Source organism: Monodelphis domestica, chromosome 2 (genome assembly GCF_027887165.1).
Source record: "Monodelphis domestica isolate mMonDom1 chromosome 2, mMonDom1.pri, whole genome shotgun sequence".
Lineage (NCBI taxonomy): Eukaryota > Metazoa > Chordata > Mammalia > Didelphimorphia > Didelphidae > Monodelphis > Monodelphis domestica.
Window position 1 is genome coordinate 339,259,735 of NC_077228.1, and position 7,973 is coordinate 339,267,707.

Below are 7,973 nucleotides of genomic sequence, written 5' to 3' on the forward strand. Positions count from 1 at the left end.
AGCTCAGGGTATTCCCTCCTACACATAGATTTCCCTGATCTCTCCCAAATTTTAGTATAGAACTCCCACAACTATTTATTTATTCTGCATATAGGATTTTCAATCAATAAACATTTATTAAGCATCTTGGATGTTACAGGCTCTGTGCTGAAAATATAAAGAAAAAAAAAAAAGAAACAATGCCTACCTTCAAGAGGTTTACATTCTTCTGGAGTCTGTATGTGTGTGTGTGTGTGTGTGTGTGTGTGTGTGTGTGTGTGTGTGTGTCTGTCTGTCTGTCTGTCTATCTATCTATCTATAGAGAGAGGTCTGGGATGTATATATATATATATATATGTACATATATATATATATATATATATGATTCTTGATAATTTCCACATGACTATTCTCATTGTAGGAAGAATGACGACTGTTAAATCAAATAAACAACTGAACATGATCAGGAAAACTTCCTGCATAAAGTTGTGTTTAAACTGAGTCTAGAAGGGAATGGGAGATTCTTTGCAATAGAGGAAGAAGAGAGTTCTTTCCAGGCATTGGGAACTGGAGTTCATGAGTCCAGTGGTTTCAAACTCAAATAGAAATGGGAGTCATTAAAATATATATAAGGATTCCTGCATGCCACTAACTGAATTAGGAAACCACAGCTTAACAGTATGTTTTATTGTATTTTCATTTATTTGTTAAATACTTACCAATTTCATTTTAATCTGGGTATGGCCAGATTATCTGGGTTTGTCATTTGACAAATGACAAACTCAGAGCAGGTGTAATGGAGCTACAATCTTCATCCAGTGTCTCTGACTCCCAATCTAGTTATTTTCCCACTATACTATATCCCTCACAGACTAACTGAAGAATCAGAGGATTAGGAGAATATTTGGAAAATGAAATCCTTAAATGATATTTATGAAGTTTCCAGATTCTCAGCTTTCTCTTGGGTTTTTATTTAGTGGATTGACACAGCAGGATGGAATGAACACTGGCTCAGGAGTCTAAAGGCTGGGTTCAAATTCTCCCTCTGCCATTTACTACCTATTTGGCCTAGGGAAAATTGCTTGATCTCCCCTAGACCTTCATTTCCTCTTTTGTAGAATGAGGGGACTGTACTAAATAACTTTTGAGACCTCTTATAGGTCATGAATTCATTTTTGCCATGTATGAACCTTTCCTAATTGGTCTGAATTTTCTCCTCTTATGCTTAGATTTTAAAATGTGAGGGATTTGTGGAGTGGCCCTATTTCAAATACATTAGAAAGTCCTGGGAAGTAAATGCAGAATTGTATGAAGATGCTATAAGGTATAAATAAGTCCATTATTATTGTTCTTTTGCCATTTTCAGTAGTATCCAAATCCTTGTGACCTCTTTTTGGAGTTTCTTGGCAAAGATACTGGAATGATTTGCCATTTCTTACTTTAGCTCATTTCACAGATAAGTAAACTGAGGCAAACAGAGTGAAGTAACTTGCTCAGGGTCACATAGCTAGTGTCTGAGGTGAGATGTGAACTCAGGTAATCCTGACTCCAGACCTGGCACTCTATCCACTCTACCACCTAGCTGCTCAGGTCCATTATAGGGTTTGGGGTTTGGGACTTTTTGCGGGGGGTAGTTGTGATTGAGTGGAGGGGTGAAATCCCATAGGAGAACCCAGAAGTCTTCTCTAATTGGGTTGCAAGCCCTTTTAGTCCCCTCATGCTCTGAGTGATTGTATTATTTTCTATTAGAGTAGAAGAAATCATGGTAGAGTTGACAATTTTCTGTTAGATGCTGCTAGTAACCCTGTTCCTATAGCAACCAATATCATTCGCTGAGAAGCACCCTGTACTGAACTGTTGTGATCCAAAAAGAAAACATTTGCAACAGATTTCTACTGTTCAGAATGAGATTATAGCAGTATATCAGATGAAATCTTATATCCAAGATTTCTTTTTTTCTTAAGTGGAAGATAATTTATTACTTTGTACATTTAGAAAATGTGACATAATATGCAACATTTTACACTTGTGAAAAGCTGCCTCTTCAGGAAGGAAATGTCTTTTATTATCTCTTCTTTGAGGCCAAGCCTGCTCTTTGTAATTTCACAACATCCATTGACTTGCTTGTTTTTGGTTGCCATTCTTTCTATTTCCATTGTATATACTATTTTCTTAGTTTTGCATGAGCTCATATAGATTTCTTCATACTCCTTTGTGCCATTATATTCATTGTAACAGGAATCATATTCAAAATAATCTATTTCTTTCATGTACTACCAGTTTCTTAGCCCTTCCCCAGCTGATAATCATCCACTTCATTTCTAGTCCTTTACCAATACACAAAGTACTGCTACAAATATTTTTTGCACATGTGAAGCCTTTACTTTGTAAAAGATTTCTTTATAATTGCAATAGAATTTCTGAGTTCTGAGTATGGATATTTTATCTACTATTTGCACAATTTAAAATTGTTTTCCAGAATGATTGCACTCATCTACAGCCTCATCAGCAATGTACCTGTCTTTCCACAATCCCTCCAGTATTGCCTATTCCCATCTTCTGTCATCTTTGCCAACTCATTAGCTATGAAATAAAACTGCAGGTTGCTCTGATTTACATTTTTCTTATTCGTGATTTGGAGTATTCCTTCATATAATAGTTGTAGTTTTTTTAACATTGTATATTCATAGCTGTTGACCACTTTATATACTGGCAGAATGCTATTTTGCTTGGGGACATTAAAAAGAATTATGTGATTTCCCCTAAAGTAATCCAACGAGTTTTCCTACTGTTCAATTCTGGACCCTGGTCATTGTCCATTTCCGAAATAAAGGAAGATAATACCTTTGTCCATGAAATACAGAAAGGATTAAAGACATAGGTAAGAAATTGGACCTTGTTTTTAATCAGTCCCCCTAATTCCCACCCTTATTTTACTTCCCTTCTACTCCTCTCCCTTCTTATTCCCCCTTATTTTCTTTACAATCTTATTAAACTACCCCCCACCTTCTCCCTCCCTTGATTTTTGCTTATTGCTTCCTTATTGCTTCCCTCCCTACCAGTCCGTTTGTTACCCTTCTACTCCCCTATAGGGCGCATATCAATTCTCTGCCCCAATGAATTGGATTGTTCTTCCCTCTTTGGGTCAATTTCAATGCACCTAAGAGTTGAGTATTTCGTATCTCCAACCTCTTTACCCTTCCACTATATTGATGTTCTCCCGCCTCCCGCCATGAGCTTCTTTGTGACATATAAATTTACCTCCTTCAGTTTCTTTTCCCATTTCTTTTAGTATTAATCTCTTTTTTTAGCTCTAGTTGTATATACATGTGCATGTACGCACATATCTATATATATACTTATGCATATACTTATGCATACATATATCTATATACATATTTATGTCTTGTCATTTCATCCTATACAGTTTGTCTCTATTCCCTCTAAGTGTAATTCTTCTAGCTGCCCGGGTGATAATAACATTTTTAAATAGTTACCAATGACCTCTTTTCTTATAGGGATACATGTCATTTTAGCTTATTGGGTCTCTTAAAAAATGTTTTGTTTTGTTTTGTTTTTCTTTTTTCCCTCTTTTTTAATTACCTTTTAATGGTTCTCTTGAGTTCTGTGCTTGGACATCAAATTTTCTGTTCAGGTCTGCTCTTTTTTTTGAGAATGCTCAGAATTCTTCTATTGTGTTGAATGACCATACTTTCCCCTGTAAGAATATAGTCAGTTTTGCTGGGTAGTTGATTCTTGGGTGTAGACCTAGTTCCTTTGCTTTCTGGGATATCATATTCCATGCCTTTTGGTCCTTCAGTATATCCAAGATTTCTAAAGAATTTAGACATCATCATCATCACCATTACCAAGGAAGAGACCACTTACATGTAGAATACTGGAGAATTCACACACACACACACAAATACTTAAAAGGAAGGAAGAAAATCCAGCATTTATTAAGGACCTACTGCACTGTGCTAAGTGTTTTGCCAATATTTGATATATCATTTGTTATATCATACAACAATCCTAGGAGAAAGGTGCTTATTATCCCCAGAAAACAGTTGAGGAAACTGAGGCAGACAGAACTTAAGTGAGTTGTTAGCAAGTGTCTAAGGCTTGATTTGAATTCAGTTCTTCTCCAGATCCAGTGTTCCATTCACTTCACCACCTACCTGATCCTAAAAATTCCAGATACTCAAAACAACCCTTGGACAAAGACCTGAAACATAATATAGCAACCTATAATTCCTTTTATTTTCTCTTGGGAGGCTTATACTTAAAGGGCAAAAAAGTGGGACAGAGGGTCACTTATTTCTCTATTATTTCAGCTTTATTTTCATTGTCTGAGCATAAGCCAGGACATGGCTCAAGCTTATTCTTCTCTTGGTCCTCATATTCTTTGGGAAGTGCGTAGGTGGTATAGAAAACCAAAAAACTGAAAACCAAAACAAAATAAAACCTCCTCAGTTTGCTCATCAGCTCCGACCCCAGGACCCAGGAACTTTGAAACTCCCAAGGTATCCAGACAGATATGTAAGTCCCAAGGTATCCAGAAAAATCCATCTCTCTTGATTGTTGTTTCATGACCTTTGTTTTAGGCAAGGGAAAGAAACAGAAAACAGAAGTAGCCAAGGGCTTGAGAATCAGGATCAGCTTCACTAGGCAGGATTTTTACTTCCTGCCATAAGTAAGCAGTCGTGTTGTCTACTATTTGGTTCTCTAAGGGAAAGGCTCATAGAATTAATAAATTCTTTAAAAATATTTTAATTTTAATTTTCTTACATACCCTTACTTTCTATCTTGGAATTGATATTAAGTGTCAGTTCCAAGGCATAAAAGCAAAGAGTTTTAAGGGCTAGGTAATTTCCATTAAATGACTTACCCAGGGTCACACAGCTAAGAAGTGTCTGAGGTAAAACCTGAACCCAGGACCCCCCATCTTTGGACCTGGCTCTCAATATGCTGAACTGCCTAGATTCCCCTCCTTCCAATGGTTTGACATGGATATAAATCTTTAATAACCAATCTCCCCAAAAAAGTGCACTCAGTGTACTTCTAAGTTTAATTTGCATTCTCCATCACTTTTTTAAGTCTAGACACTGATTTGTTTATTTATTTTTCAGTTTACTTGCAGCACTTTTATTTTTGCTTTTGCAAAGACGTGAGAAGCATTACAATTCTCAACTCTTAGGATGACTTTCAGATTTTGATATTCTGTTCTTGTGTGAGAACATTAAGGCAACCTGCAAAAATCTTCTAGATGTGCGAATTTACAGGGTGGGAAGGAAAACTATTTTACCACTCAAGGTTGAGTAACTTAGCCCCAGGATATTGGGGAGGAACTAGTGGCTTACAGAAAAATAAAAAACAAAACTAACAACAAAAACTCATTCCTAAGGCTTAGATTCAAAATGTATTCCCCCTAGGATGGTGGCAAGATGTAATAATGCACATGTAATAAACGCTTGCCAGCCTTAGGAAAGAGATTCTGCAAGTTGGCTCTTTTGGATACTGTAAATGTGACCTTCGGCTACAGATCTGATGCTTTATGGAACCAAACCATATAGCTGCTGAGTGTCAACCAGCCAGATACTAAGTTGCCATAGCATCAGGTCTATTCTCTTAGAAATTATATATTCTACATAGAAACTCTTGGCCTTATCTGTCAAAATAAAGTGACCTTAACCCCCGACAGGCTTAAAATCAAAGATGTATACAAGGTATGTTAAAATGTACAACAAAGTGTGTGTGTGTGTGGGGGGGGGGGGGCTTCACTGGATAGAGTCAGGCCTAGAGATGGGATGTTCTGGGTTCAAATCTGACCTCAGACACTTCCTAGCAGTGTGACCCTGGGCAAGTCACTTAACCCTCATTGCCTAGCCTTTATTGCTTTGCTTTGGAACCAATACACAGTATTGATTCTAAGATGAAAAGGAAAGGTTTAAAAAAGAGTACATTAAAGACACTGTTAACTTAACAGGAGGTCAAATCAATAATGGTTCAACTGTCTATAAATTATTGGTATTTGTACAATATCAGATACAAAACCCAAAGACATGTTCCTTTTCAAAGAATACCAATTTTTGTTTCATGAGGTCTACACAAGGCATACATTTACCAGTGAAAATTTTTGGTTTGTGAATTCTTGTTCAACAAATGCTATGCATCTGCTAGCAGTCCATTTAGAAACACTGGCAATGGCGGCAGCTAGATGGCATGGTGGATAGAGCACTGGGCTTGGAATCAGGAAAACTCATCCTCATGAATTCAAATTTGGCCTCGGAAACTTACTAGTTGGGTGACCCTGGGCAAGTCACTTAATTCTGTTTACCTGTTTCCTCATTTATAAAATGATCTGGAGAAAGAAATCCCCAAATTAACATGTAATTTGGAAAAAACTTTTTAAAAATCAATTAAAAAAGAAGCATTTGCAGTAGACAGTGAATTTGTTTTTGCTGAATCACTTCTGTTGGAAGGTGGAGAGAGAAGCCATAATAAAGCCACCAATCCAGAGAGAATAATTACATTCAAGGGGAGCAATGCCATTAATTTTCTTTGTGCTAGGTGCTAGGGCTGTGCTTTCTCTCTGTATTCTGTCAGCAATAGCAGGATACAAGGTAGTATTGCTTCATAATACTGTGTTGGTGTATTAGATATTGACATCATACTTTGTGATAGAAATGAAGGTGGTCTCATGAATGTTACTGGCTTCTGGACCCAGGAAGGATAGCTGGAAGAAGCCCTTTGAACACCTGCACCTCTCCTTGGGGCAGTGATGTTCCTCTGGCCATCAGGAAGTTCCTAGTTTTTCTCCAGGAGGAAGATGAAGCAACAGTGACCATATCCTGCTCAAAGTCCAGGCAACGAGACACAGTTTTTATTGATGTCACAAACGATTCCCCTTTCAGCTGTGGTAGTGAGACTGTGCCCTCTTTCTGTCTGTATCTTGTAGCCTGTCAAGTTGTGGCCAAGATATTCTAGACAAAGAATGGCATGAGGAAGGGCATAATCATCAAAGATGGGCACAGTGTGGCTGACACCATCATCAGGGTTCATAATAATACCAGTGGTCTGACCAGAGGCATACAGAGACAACACAATCTGAATGGTTGCTTACCTGGCTGGAGTGTTGAAAGTCTCAAATATGATATGTGTCATTTTTTCTCTGTTGACCTTATGGGAGCATCTGTAAACAGAACAAGGTGTTGCTCAGGAAGCTCATTGTAGAAGGTATGGTGTGAGATTTTCTCTAAATCATCCCCATTGGTAAAAATGCCATGTTTAATGGAATATATTTCAGTCAGGATACCTCTCTTGCTCTGGGTCTCATTACCAACATAACTATCTATCTGCCCTGTTCTCACCGTGACACCCTGGTTTACTGGGCAATGGAGGGGAATACAGCTGGAGGACTGTCATCCCCAGCAGAGCCATTGTTGATGACAAGAACAGCAATTTCTTCTTCCATTTTTGTTTAATCTGAGGCTGCAGCAGATCCTAGTCAAAGAAAATGGAACTTAGGGAAGAGAGAAGGACAAAAAAGGGGGGTGGAATGTCCAAAATAGCCTACAAATGCCTCTGACTACCACTTTTAAGTAAGCCAGCTTGCTGATTTCTAAAGCATATATGCTCACACTGAAAATTCAACAAACTTCTCTGCAGTGGATTCAATCTGGCTCCAATACAACCCTCAATTTAAGGGTGAGGATTGGAGGGAGACCTTCAACCTGGAGAGGACAGAACTGAGAATGACTAGACCCTTACCTTTCATCTTGGAGTCAATACTGTGTATTGGCTCCAAGGCAGAAGAGTAGTAAGGGCTAGGCAATGGGGGTCAAGTGACTTGCCCAGGGTCACACAGCTGGGAAGTGTCTGAGGTCAGATTTGAACCTAGGACCTCCCGTCTCTAGGCCTGGCTCTCAATCCACTGAACTACCCAGCTGTCCCCAAAAGAGCTTTTTGATGGAAGGCCAGTTTTAAAAATCTTT

The 7,973-nt window shown here is 38.2% G+C and overlaps 1 pseudogene; it reads right to left on the bottom strand.

Moving 5' to 3' along the window:
- Positions 1-6,445: 6,445 nt before the first annotated feature.
- On the bottom strand, positions 6,446-7,491 carry LOC103104706 (actin, cytoplasmic 2-like; annotated as a pseudogene).
- Positions 7,492-7,973: the final 482 nt, after the last annotated feature.